Source organism: Thamnophis elegans, chromosome Z (genome assembly GCF_009769535.1).
Source record: "Thamnophis elegans isolate rThaEle1 chromosome Z, rThaEle1.pri, whole genome shotgun sequence".
Taxonomy (NCBI): domain Eukaryota; kingdom Metazoa; phylum Chordata; class Lepidosauria; order Squamata; family Colubridae; genus Thamnophis; species Thamnophis elegans.
This window is the reverse complement of record NC_045558.1, coordinates 138853366-138867279: the sequence shown is the minus strand read 5'-3', so window position 1 is coordinate 138867279 and position 13914 is coordinate 138853366.

Below are 13914 nucleotides of genomic sequence, written 5' to 3'. Positions count from 1 at the left end.
GATAATACATCTTCATGTGATCTTGATTCTATCGCTCTATTAATGTTGTGGCTCATGGGCTAAGATGTTGAGCTTATTGAACAGAAAGGTCTGCAGTTTGGCAGCTTGAATCCCTAGTGCTGCATAACGGAATGAGCTCCCATTACTTGTCCCAGTTTCTGCCAACCTAATACTTCAAAAGTACGTAAAAATTCAAGTAGTAAAATAGGAACCATTTTGGTGGGAAGGTAACAGTGTTCTGTGCTCCTTCAGCATTTAATCATGCCGGCCACATGACCATGGAGATGTCTTCAGACAGTGCTGGCTATTTGGCTTTGAAACAGAGATGAACACCTCCCCCTGGAGTTAGGAACAACTAGTACATACTGTATGTGTGAGTGGATCCTTTAGCTTTACCTATTAATGCAGCCTAGGATTGTATTGTGGGTATTTTTTTGCCTGGGAAAATTTCATTTCAATAAATTTTCCATATTATTAATATGTGATAGTAATTTACAGTGGAAATCGATTTATATGTAGAGATTGAATTGTTATGAGCCAGTATGAAAGTCATTTTCTTTCAATACAGTTAAATATTCAGGATTCACAAACTTAATATATTTTACATTTAGAAACAACCCTCAGAAATTGTACGCAATATTCTATAATACTGTGTTAAATATTTATTCATAAAATGGCAGTCAGCATTTTACTACATTTATATAGTGCTTTACGAATTGAAAATGTAAAACCCAGGAAAATGTCACTTCAAACATTGGACATCATTTGAGTCAATATCTGAAATATCCTAATAGCAACTAAGAAAACTAGACCAAAGTCAAGTTCAAAAGGAGTGTTGAAAAGGAGAATGGATTAGGTTAAAGAATCTTGGACAATGATGGAATTGCAGCAACATGAGCATTTACTTTGGAATGAGCTTAAATATGAATAAATCTTAAATAGCTTACATAACTCCTTCCTTCACAGGAAAACAAAACAATATTTTTATATGTTTTATATATACATGTAGATAGGAAACCATTTTTCTATTCTGTTTTTCAGCAATTTTACCTAGAAAGAAAGATCACATGATGTGCTAATTTCTCTTTATGAGTTGTTCTCTGTGGTTTAGGTCAGGTCTGAAAACCATGATGTAGCATTTGGGCAGGAATATGCATCCCAGTAATGCAGCGCTGGAGGCCAAGATGGAGAAGACCTCCACAGCTACCATGGCTTTTCCTTTTGTGCTCAGATAGGCTGGAAAGAAGGAGATCCACACACTGCAAAAGGCCAACATGCTGAAGGTGATGAACTTTGCTTCATTAAAGGTGTCAGGTAATTTACGGGCAAGGAAAGCCACGATAAAGCTGGCAATGGCCAAGACCCCCATGTAGCCCAAGACACAGTAGAGGAAGAAAGCTGACCCCTCATTGCACTGTAAAATCATTCCTTGTGGTTGTGAATGCATGTCCAACTCAGGGAATGGGGGAGATGTCGATAACCAAATGATACAAAGGCATAATTGTAAGAGAGAGCATGAGAGGACAATAGAAAAGGCCAATCTTTTCCCTACCCATTTCCTCATCTGAGATCCCGGTTTAGTGGCCATGAAAGCCACAACCACAGTGATAGTTTTAGCAAGTACACTAGAAATGGCCACTGAAAAAGTGATGCCAAACATTGATTGTCGGAGAAGGCAGATCACTTTGCCGGGTTGGCTGAGGAAGAGCAAAGAGGAGAGAAAACAGAGAAGAAGAGAGATAAGCAGGGTGTAAGTGAGGGACTGGTTATTGGCTTTGACAATGGGAGTATCCCTGTACTTAATAAATGTTGCAAGTACCCATGAGGTCAAGAAGAAGAAACCAAGATCTGCTGAGGCTAAACCAATTCCCAAGGTTTCTTCAAAAGTTAGAAAAACCAGCTGTTTCTGGATACATCCATTCTTTCCTTTATTTGGATAATGGTCTTTTGAACATTGAAAACAGTCATCCATATCTGGAAGGAAAATCAAGGAACTTGTCATCTAGGCCTTCTAAATTATTGAAAATCACATTAGTTTTTATGCCTCCAATTAGTTTATTAAAATGTTATTAAGTCTAATGAAATGTCACAGAATTCCTTCCCTACCATTTTGATTTGAAATCTTCCCTTCAGGGCATGGAACACAGTCATAGCAACAAAACTGATTTCCCTCAATCCCTTTCTTCCAGGACCCAGGGAAACAAGGGTCATTGCATCGAGAAAATGGAAGAACCTGATGATGAACCAGAAAATGTTTTGAAAAGAAGAGCTTTTAAAACAGTTTCTGAATTTTTCCTTAATGGAGTAACATGATTATTGACTTCCAAAAAGAATACAGAATTTAAGAACTTCATCAACCACTTGAAAGGATGTAGAAATTGTAATGAGGTAAAAAACCTCCTGTCTGAAGAACAGGGAAAATAAATAATTATACATGGTAACAATGTCATGTATACATGGGCACTCTTGTGATTTCAAGTGGAAATGCCCACTAAATATGCAATCCTGGCTTTTACATTGTAATATCATATTTGTCAATTTGAGGAATCTTTCATCATCCACAACATTTGAAAGAATATACCATTGTTTATTTAAAAAAATAGGAATTAGATTTCTAAAGATATTTCAATATGGGATCATAATGGGTTAAGGCACGGATCACAATGGATTAAGGTGGAATCACTAATTCGATACCTGGTTAAAAGCTGGATACCAGACAATTAGATCTTCATCAATGAATAATTCCTTTCCTTTTGGAGCCTGTAGATCCATCTCTCCAACTCTAACTCTCTGAAAGGATTTGTTTGGGAAAGTGATCAAGTTGGTGATGTCGAATCCACCCATTGCTTCCCCTTTCTCATTCAGGAACACTCTCTCCCCGGCTGAATTGTTAAAAGAAATGCCTTGAAGATGTGAATGGAGCTAATTGAAAGGGAATAAAAGATTGAGGGATGAAAAGCAATATAATAGAGAAGAGAAAATCATATCTAACTTTCATTCATTCTTTGTTCTCATTCCTATAATATTATTAAGCTTAGAAATTTGTTAATCAATACTGTATGATAATGTACATTTCTACTCTATGTATTTAACTTGATATCAATATACGGGAAAGTCAGAATTAACTGAAGCAGAATGAAAAAAGCATTTTGGAACTTTGGAATTCTTTAAATTATGATTTACATTCACTACTTAAACAACTACTTCCACATAGATCATATATAATCTTTCATCATTGATAGAAAGAAACCCCTTTTCTGTCTCTATCTAAAACAGAACAGAATCAGAGTCAGAATGGACTTGGAAGTGTTCTAATCCAACACAGTGCTCAAGGATGAGACCTTTCGCTATTTCAGGTAAATGGCTATCCTTCTCCTTTGTAAAAATTTCCAATGTTGGAGCATCCACAACTTCTGAAGGCAAGCTGTTCCACTAATTAATTGATAATTGTTCTCACCAACAGGAAATTCCTCCTTATTTCTAGTTTGAGTTCTCATGCTTGATTCTACATGCAGAAAATATTAAGACTTTCCACAACGGGGTAAAACATAATTCTATATCAAACTGTTTATTGAAATAAGTGTCCAAAGCAAAGGGAATACCTGCCGAGCCTGGAGATGTGGACTTTTAGGATTTTTATCCATCATAGTTTTTTTTCTATTGAAATGCAATGTGTACAGAACCTGCAAAGCATGAGCCACAGAATACACAGCGTTGTAGATGCTGTAGCTTTGGCCAGTCATCTCCATTTCAAAGACCGGTCCAGGAAGATCTTCCAGCTTCATCTCTCCAGTGCATTTCCTACTTGGCATTTCTTGTAATTCTGGTTTTGGAAATGAACAATCAAATGCTTGTTCCCAAACTTCCTGCAGAAACCCATCTCTGGGGACTGAAAGAGGATTAATGGTCTGAAGAAATTCCCTGAAACCTGCAACTGCTCTTGAATGAATGGTGAAGGAAATAGCCCCATGGAACATCTGGAGACCCCAGTGGATTTGAAGTCCTGATAATACAAAATCAATCTGTACAGTCGTGATCCACACCCTTTTAAATAACGCAGTTTCCTTGCTTTCAGGATCTATCATAAATGTGACATATCTGAGCCACGTAATTGGCACCGATACTCCATAGACGAGAAATGCATTGGCTTTGCTGTTTACCCAAGTTATCATAACACTAGAGATTGTTTGATATACTTCTGGAAAGTCTTCCATGTGGACCAGTTGTGCTAGCCTTTCTATGAACGATGAGCAGATTCTGTTCTCTGAAAGTAAGGGCAGCATTTTCTGTAAGAAATGTTCTCCATCGTTGTTATTAACAATAAATATCCCAATCCACGTCCACCTGAAATGGTGAAGTAATTGGATGATCCCAATGTACTGATGGTCCTCTTTGGGGACCATGAAATAAACTGAAGATAGCTTACTGGTCTCAAATTCCTTTTGGGGCAATGAGCCATATGTAAACTGCAAGGAAGTAGAGTAATGTTTTCTTGAGTTGTAAGATCAAATTGTCCAGATCTAGATTTCATACAAAATATATTCAGGTAATGAATTGTTTTGATTGATTCTTTTGATAGAAACAAAGAACTTTATGTTCCATTAGGGATGGAGTCTCTTTGGATACTCACTTCTTGTATTTGTCATTGTAGTTTCAAACCTTTGCTAACTCATACACCTTAACTCAGGGAGGACATCTTAATATACATCTAAGCTCAAACTTTGTTGTTGTTAGTTAGTTGCGAAGTTGTGTCCGACCCATTGTGACCCCATAAAAAATGTTCATCCAGACCTTCCTGTCCTCTACCATCCTCTGGAGTCCATTTAAGTTCATGCGTTGGTGACTCCATCCAGCCACCTCCTTCTCTGTTGTCCCCTTTAATCTTTAACAATTCTTAATTAATAAAAAAGAATAGAATATACTTTCTCCCTTTAGCCCTTTCCCAACTTACTTGTGGAATTTTGAAGAATTCTGCAATTTCAGCAATAGAAGAGGATGTGACAAAATCCAGTCCCCCAAGGATAGCCATGAGATTTTTCTGACTGTCACACTTGTAGTTAGGGACAAATTCGTGGGATTTGAAAAGTAGGTCCAGAGTGGTGCGATAGGTCAACCTTGAATTGTAGTAACTGTCATAGATGTGGAATCCAAGAGTTACATTAGGCAAGATCCGGGAGTCCTCGTTGATCTCCTTCACAGCAAAAGCCAAGGCAAGAACATGTTGATGGAATTTGGGGAATATACTGCAAAAATTTAAATATCCCAGTTGAAGGAGAAAATTGACAATTCTCATAAAGTGGCATCATTTCTGTATGAATGATAAACAATTCTTTCTCTGATAGTAGTAAAAAGATAATCACATTTTCTAATGTTCTTATGAATTTCTACAGAGGATCCTTGGTGCTCTCTGTGCGTGGTGGCTTTGTTGAAGACATTTCATTGCCCAAAATAGGTAACATCATCAATGCCTGGCACCGAGGATGTTATCTAGTTTGAATAATGTCTGCAAGAAAAGAACACATCTCAGAGAGCACTAAGGACACCCTCATTTCCATCCTGAACTAAAATATTCTCCTTTATTGGTCATCTTTACAAAGTTCAAATTTCATTTACAAAGCCTTTCCATGACCTCCAACATATACTACAACAAATACAAGTAGTGACTTTTTTGCCAGTACTATATTTATATTCTACGATTTTTTCAGAAAATAAATACAAAATTATGTATATATCCATATATAATACATGATCTAGGGAAACAATACAGTCTAGTTTGGACATATACAGTAAATGTTCAAATAGAGACTTCTTGATCTGAAATGTTCATTTCATGTGAAAGACTCTAAAATGATGTAAAGAAGGTTATTTCTTCTTTCATAACTTGATACATTTGAAAGAAGGGAAGGAAGGAAGGAAGGAAGGAAGGAAGGAAGGAAGGAAGGAAGGAAGGAAGGAAGGAAGGAAGGAAGGAAGGAAGGACGATAATATTAAAAACTTTTTAGCCATATAAAGTATTTTTGAAAATCTAGGTAAGAGGGAAAAAATCTTACGTTGGTATGTCATAAGGTTTTTTAGAAGGATTTTCACTAAATTTAAATTCATAAAAGTGGTAAAGCATGTGAGATGTAATCCCACCAACGATGAAGTCACCAGGCTGATACCACTCATGTGGGACAAGGAAAGCATCACTTTCAGGGCAGCTCAGAGTAACTATTTTGGGTACCAAAAACATCACAAGAAACATCTTCATGCATTTGTTGTTATGACAATGGTTTGCCGTCTATCCTACCAATCAGGACGTGCATGTAATTCAATCCTTCATCTAAAGATTAATCCAAGGCTTATATCTGAGAATGCAATTAATGAGAAAATGTATTGTTTTCTATTTGAAGATCGATGTCAGCGCAAAGTTGTATCTTGAATAGCACTAGGATTTGAACTGATCTTCTGGAAGAAGAGAACAGTGGTTAGAAACCTGAAGCAATGTGGCTGACAGAGCCATTATTACCCTTGTGCCAAACTTTCTGTGGTTCAAGTGTTATCTTTTTATCCAAGCTAATGCCTTGACTATTTCTGAATATCATTCCCTTCTGTGCAGCCTTTCATGTTTTGGCCAGCCAGGAAAACAAGGTGAATCCTGTAGGAGATAATTATTTTGTTTTGATGAGATAATAATTGGCCAATGGTTCAACTATTTTTTTTATGACCAAATGCCAATGAATGTAATATAAGAGAGATTTGCAATAAAATATATGCTTGGTTGTTGAAAGTGTTCATTGAAACATTTACTTTCTACCATTATTTCACAAAATAAAATATGAATAGATCCACCAGGAGGAAATCATTTATTGTATTTATTGTTTATTTATTGTTTTAAAGCAATAATGAGAAATTTTAATATTATATTAATTAATAAGAAGGGTTGAGTGCCAAAGAATTGAGGTCTTTGAACTATGGTGCTGGAGAAGATTCCTGTGAGTCCTTTGGATTGCAAGGTGATCAAACCGGTCAGTCCTAGAGGAGATCAACCCTGAGTGCTCTTTAGAAGGTCAGATCCTGAAGATATAACACAAATACTTTGGTCACCTAATGAGAAGGAAGGACTCCCTGGACTCACTTGACAAGAGTCTAACGCTGGGACGACAGAGAATGAGGTGGATGGATGGAGTCACTGAAGCAGTAGGCATGAGATTCAATGGACTCCAGAGGATGGTAGAGGACAAGAAGGCCTGTCCATGGGATTGCAGTGCATCAGATATGACTTCGCAACGAACAACAAAAACAATGCATGCTTTTTTAGGAGTAACAATGCACACCTTTAAAAAAACCACCTTGAGCTCACTAAAAATCTTCAAAAGATTTATTGCACTAAATTTACATCCTGGTTCCAGAACTTTTATTACGGTCAAAGACCAGCAATATACATTTGTCTTTACACTATATTAAAAATACTAACATTAAAATATAATTAAAAGTATTTACATTAAAAGTGGATAATAACATTATGGTCCAAAGATTCTTAAAGGTATGTCCAGATAATTGGTACAAGGTGGTACTATACTGTAGCCAATTTTTTTCTTATGGACATTGCAGCAGCACAAAACTTTGCTACTGCATACATGGTAGCCAGGTTAGTGTCCTGGAGGAGAAAGCCTAGATAAACATTGTCTGCCCTCCCTGGAAATCTCTCTAATAAGGGTAGAATACTATGGTAAAAGCTTTTACAAAATCTAAAGTGTATTGTTTCATATCTCACAACTAGAAATAGTTGAAAGGCAGAGTGGCTTACATTATATATAAAGTTTACTTTTCTGCTAAAACACTTTTAGTCATATCAGCAATTTTGAGGGAAGTTGCTTAAACAGGGGTGGGATTCTACCAGTTCGGATTGGTTTGGGAGAAACGATTCACTCCAATTTTCAGCTGCCCCTTAGCTATACTAATGTAAATACCCTTTTCTGAACCGCAGCTGACGGGCACAGCAGAGTGACATGAATGGCATTCTGTTTGCCTCTGCAGCAGTAATGCAGAAGGTGATTTCTCTGTAAATGTGAAGCATATGATAAACGAACTAATTGTTACACTGGTAGGATCCTACTCCTGTGGCTAAGATTATAAACAGATAAAAACCATTTACATGGTATGTCATAAGGTTTCATACAAGGAAGTTCCTTAAATTTCAATTCATACCAACTTATGCCATGTATCATCACGAGAATTCAGCACAACGTACACTTTGTGTGCTTCCGAAAGCATCATTCCTTGCTGGTGAAAGGAATGGTGAAATTCTGTATGTGTTGTATTGTATACAATGACGTGCAGTCAGGGGAGGCAGGGGAGGCAGAGCCTCACCACTGTCATCATGAAAAGAAAAAAAATGTAAAAGGAAAAAGGCAAGAGCTGAGGTCAGGCTGAGCCAGTTGCTTCCAGAGTCACCGTGGATGACTCTGCTTAGTGCTTAACTGTTTAAAAAAGCCTCTAAAAAGCGCCCTCTACAGGAGGAGGCAGGAGAACGACGTGCCTCATCTAGTCTGGCGTTTTATGACCACTCGAGCAGAGTTAAACAAGGGTTAAAAGCCGAAACATTCCTGACGTAGATGAGGCACGGCATTCTCCTGCCTCCTCCTGTAGAGGGTGCTTTTTTAAGAGACTTTTTTAAACAGTTAAGCAGAGTCATCCACACGGTGACTCTGGCAGCAATTAGCTCAGGCTGAAGTCAGCTCTTGCCTTTTTCCTTTTACATCTTTTTTTCTTTTCATGATGGCAGGCAAGAGCAGATTTGAAATCCTCTCTGAAACAGCTGGAAAAGGTACATGTGGGTCGGAGGGAGGGAGAGGAATTCAAACTTCATCATCCTGGTGTGGGGCTTTGGGCAAAGGCTGGAGGGAAGTGCTCTCCTTCCCCAAGTGTAATTTGATTGCAGGCAGAGCCATATTGGCTTTTCAAACTTATAATCAATGAAGCTGGGCTGGGGGAAAGTGTGTGTGCTCCAGTATGGTCTCCCTGACTCCTTCCAATCCACCTTTTTGTGTGTGTGTGTGTGTGTGTGTGTGTTTGTTTGTGTGTGTGTGTGTGTGTTTGAGAGGGGGGAGGGAGGGAGAGAGGGAGGAAGGAGGGGAAGGGAGAAGAAAAAGAAAAAGAAAGAAGGAAACTTATTTTGCAAAGGGGAAAAACAAATGCTGTCACTTTAAATCGGAACTCAGCATGACTGGCTGTGGAATTCTGGGAGTTGAAGTCCACAAGTATAAAAAAACTTGTGCCACTGCCTCACCAGCCATAAACCTCACCACACGTCACTGATTGTATATACATTCAGTGCAATGTTCCATTGTCAACCATTGCTTCTAGTTGTCAGATATCATGCTGGGGGTTTCCATTGCTCCTCCATGAACAACTTTGGGAGTGGAGATTAATGTCAGGCATAAGAAATAACAAGTCCAGACATGAAGGTTAAAGTAAAATGATTTATTGCTTAAAATGTATGCAGAGAAACCTATTGAACAAATCGCCATCATATCTGTCTGTCTGTCTGTCTATCATCTATCTATCTATCTATCTATCTATCTATCTATCTATCTATCTATCTATCTATCTATCTACAAATTGTTGTGTGTGTGTGTTTGTGTTCCAGCATAACACACACTTACATTGAGCAATTTCAACCAAACTTGGTACACAGATGACTTACTCTCTGGAAACAAATACTATGGGAGTAAGACATCCCTAACATCACTCGGGATGTGTCCATGTGTGTGTGTGTTCCAGCATAACTGTGGAATGCCCGGGCTGCTGAAATGAAAAGCACTGAATTATATCTATAGTGTCAAGTCACAGTATTTTTGACAGTGATAGCGTGCATTTTGTGATAGTGTGCATTTTGGATTCAAGTTCTATTAAGATACAGATTATTGTGCCTTAAAATGGCTTTTACAGTACAGCACAGTGGAGTTGCCATGGTAACAGCTGGGCAGTAGTTTACAAGGCGGCTCCCTCTTGGGAATTGGGATAAATGCACACCCAGGCTATGCCGGGTTATTAGCTAGTATGGTTAGAAATAAACAATGGTTAATATCATTCAAGGGGGGTTGCAATTGTAGGTATGAAAGGTCTCTAAACTGATCCCTTTTTCATTCTTCCCCCTGGCTCTACCAGTCTTCTCCTACAGAAATAAATTCGCACTTTATTATGGTTACTGGGCAGTATACACTTTGAAAAAAGAATGAGGCAGAAGCGAGAATATATTTCATTTCATTACATTAGTTTTCTATATTGTTAAAATATGATAATCAGTTACAGTGGAGCTGTATTTAAAGATTAAAAATGAATGGTAACGATCTAAGATAACATTTTTAAAAAACAAGGTGCAATGTACAGCATTCAGAAACCATGATGCTGGGTTAAATTTATGTCTACAAAATGATATTCCGATCTTGACTATATTTACATTGTGGTTTATAAATAGAAGGCATATATATCATGATAGTAGCGTATAATATATTGGACACACTTTGAGTCAATGCCAGAAAAGTCCCAACAGCACACGGCAAATCAATTTTGTCAAAGTCTTTTGAAATAGAGTGTTGAAAAGGACACAAAGGAATTTTCAAGAGTCTTTGGAAATGTAGAAAATAAAGGACATCTAGTGTTTTGGAATAGGCAACTATAATAAACCTCGCTACACACAATAATCCTACAAAAAGCCTCTATTGGCAGAAATGAAACTTCTACATATTTTTTTTATATTTGTCAGCAATTTTTCCTAGCAAGAAAGAACATATGTGGTACTAATACCTCTTAATGAGTTGCTCCCTGTGGTTGAGGTCAGGCCGGAGAACAATGATGTAGCACTTTGGGAGGAATATGCATCCCAGTAATGCAGCGCTGGAGGCCAAGATGGAGAAGACCTCCACAGCCACCATGGCTTTTCCTTTTGTGCTCAGATAGGCTGGAAAGAAGGAGATCCACACACTGCAAAAGGCCAACATGCTGAAGGCGATGAACTTGGCTTCATTAAAGCTGTTGGGTAATTTACGGGCAAGGAAAGCCACAATAAAGCTGGCAATGGCCAAGATACCCATATAGCCCAAGACACTGTAGAAGAAGAAAGCTGAACCCTCATTGCATTGTAAAATCATTTTTTGGAACTCTGAATGCATGTCCAAATCAGGGAATGGGGGAGATGTCGACAACCAAAGAATACAAATACATACTTGTAATAAGGAGCAGGAAAGGACAATAGAAAGAGCCAATCTTTTCCCCACCCATTTCCTCATCTGAGATCCTGGTTTAGTGGCTATGAATGCCACAACCACAGTGATGGTTTTGGCCAGGACACTAGAAATGGCCACTGAGAAAGTGATGCCAAACGTTGATTGTCGGAGAAGGCAGATCACTTTGCCCGGTTGGCTGAGGAAGAGCAAAGAGGAGAGAAAACAGAGCAGAAGAGAGACAAGCAGGGTGTACGTGAGGGACCGGTTATTGGCTTTGACAATGGGGGTATCCCTGTGCTTAAAAACAGTTCCAAGTACCCATGAGGTCAAGAAGAAGAAACCAAGAGCTGCTGAGGTTAAACCAATTCCTAAGATTTCTTCAAAAGTTAGAAAGACAAGCAGTTTCAGGATACATCCATTCTTTTCTTTATTTGGGTAATGATCTTCTGAACATTGAAAACAGTTTCCTTTTCTGGAAGGAAAAGAAAAAAAAATCACCTAGGCCTTCCAAATTATTGAAAATAATAACATTATTTTTATGCACCCATGTAGTTTATTAAAGTTCCCTTATTTCTAGTGAAAATTGGTAGAATTTCTACCCTACCATTTTGATTCGAAATCTTCCCTTCTGGGCATGGAACACAGTCATAGCAGCAGAACTGACTTCCCTCAATTCCTTTCTTCCAGGACCCAGGGAAACAAGGGTCATTGCATTGAGAAAATGGAAGAACCTGATGAAAAGCATGTTTTGAAAAGGAGAGTTTTAAAGACAGTTTCTGAATTTTCTCCTTAATGTAGTAACATGATTATTGACTTTCTAAAGGAATACAGCATATTAACAGCTTCATCAACAACTGAAAAATAATTGGGAAAATATAATGAGGTACAAAAATTCCTCTCTGAAGAGTAGGGTAAATAAATAATTATACATGGTAACGATGTCATGCAAACATGGCCACTCTTGTGATTTCAGGAGGAAATGCCCACCAAATATGCCATCCTGGCTTTTATATTGTAATATCATATTGTGTCAATTTGAGGAATCTTTGATCGTCCACAACATTTGAAAAAATATGCTATTGTTTATTTAAAACGACTAGAAATTAGATTTCTAAAGAGATTATGTTCAAAATGGGATAATAATGGGTTAAGGCATGGATCGCAATAGACTAAGGTGGAATCACTAATTTGATACCTGGTTAAAAGCTGGACTCCAAACAATCACATCATCATTAATCCACAATTCCTTCCATTTTAGAGCCTGAAGATCCATCTTTCCAACTCTAACTTTCCGAAAGGATCCATTTGGAAAAGTGATCAAATTGATGATGTCGAATCCACCTGTTGCTTCTCCTTTCTCACTCAGGAACACTCTTTCCCCAGCTGAATTGTTAAAAGAAATCCCTTGAAGAAATGGATGGAGCTACTTGAAAGAGAATAAAAGAGAGAGGGAATTAAAAGCAACATAATAAAGAAGAGAAAATCTTATTTAAATTTCATTCCCTCATTCTTCCTATTCCTATAACTATTATTAAGTATGAACACTTAGAAATTTGACAATCAATATTGCCTGATAATGTACATGTCCTACCTACCTACCTACCTACCTATCTACCTACCTACCTATCTATCTATCTATCTATCTATCTATCTATCTATCTATCTATCTATCTATCATCTATCTATCTTATTGATATTAATATAGGGAAGGGTAAAAATGAATGGAAGCAGAATGAATAAAAGGTTCTAGAATTATGTACATTTCTTAAATTATGATTTAGATCAAGGATGTCAAACTCATACCATCATGCCATCAAGTGACATGTCACAACTTTCCCCCACTTCACTAAACCAGGGCTGAGCATGGCCAGCATGTGATCGATCCGGCCCGTAGGCCATGAGTTTGAAACACCTGATTTATATTGACTACATAAACAATTCATTTAACCTAGATGATACGTAATCTTTCCTCATTGTCCCTTACTCAAATTTTAGGTTCTGAGACTAAAGCATTCCTCCATAGAGAGATGCAAGATAGAGATTATTGCAAACATGTTTCATGTTTCATACAATGGATATCACAAGTAAAAGACTCATTTTTATTTCATTCCTCTAAAACTCCAGATAGAGACAGAAAGCTCAGCTTGTTACCCATGACAAGTCCATGAGCCACATGAAAATTCATGGAGAATTGAGTATTGTTGGAGGAGGCAATGAAAAGTAATCTAAATTATAATTTTAACTATCTCTTGTTATACAATTTCTCGTGCTTGATTTCACATGCAGAAAATTTCCATAATGGTTTCAAAACATAATTCTACGACAAGCTGCTTATAAAAGCAACAGAAGTGTCGTAATTAAAGGAAATACCTGCCAAACTCGGAGATGTGGACGGTCAGGATTTTTACTCATAATTCTTTTTTTTCTATTGTACCGTAAAGTGTACAGAGCCTGCAAAGCATGAGCCACAGCATAAACAGCATTGTAGACACTGTAGCTATGGCCAGTCATTTCCATTTCAAAGGCAGTTCCAGGGAGATCCTCTAGCTTCATCTCCTCAGTGCATATTCTACCTTCCTTCTGGAAAATGTCTTGTATTTCTTGTAACTCTGGTTTTGGAAATGAACAATCAAATGCTTGTTCCCAAACTTCCTGCAGAAACTGATCTCTGTAGTCTGAAAGAGGATTCATGGTCTGAAGAAAT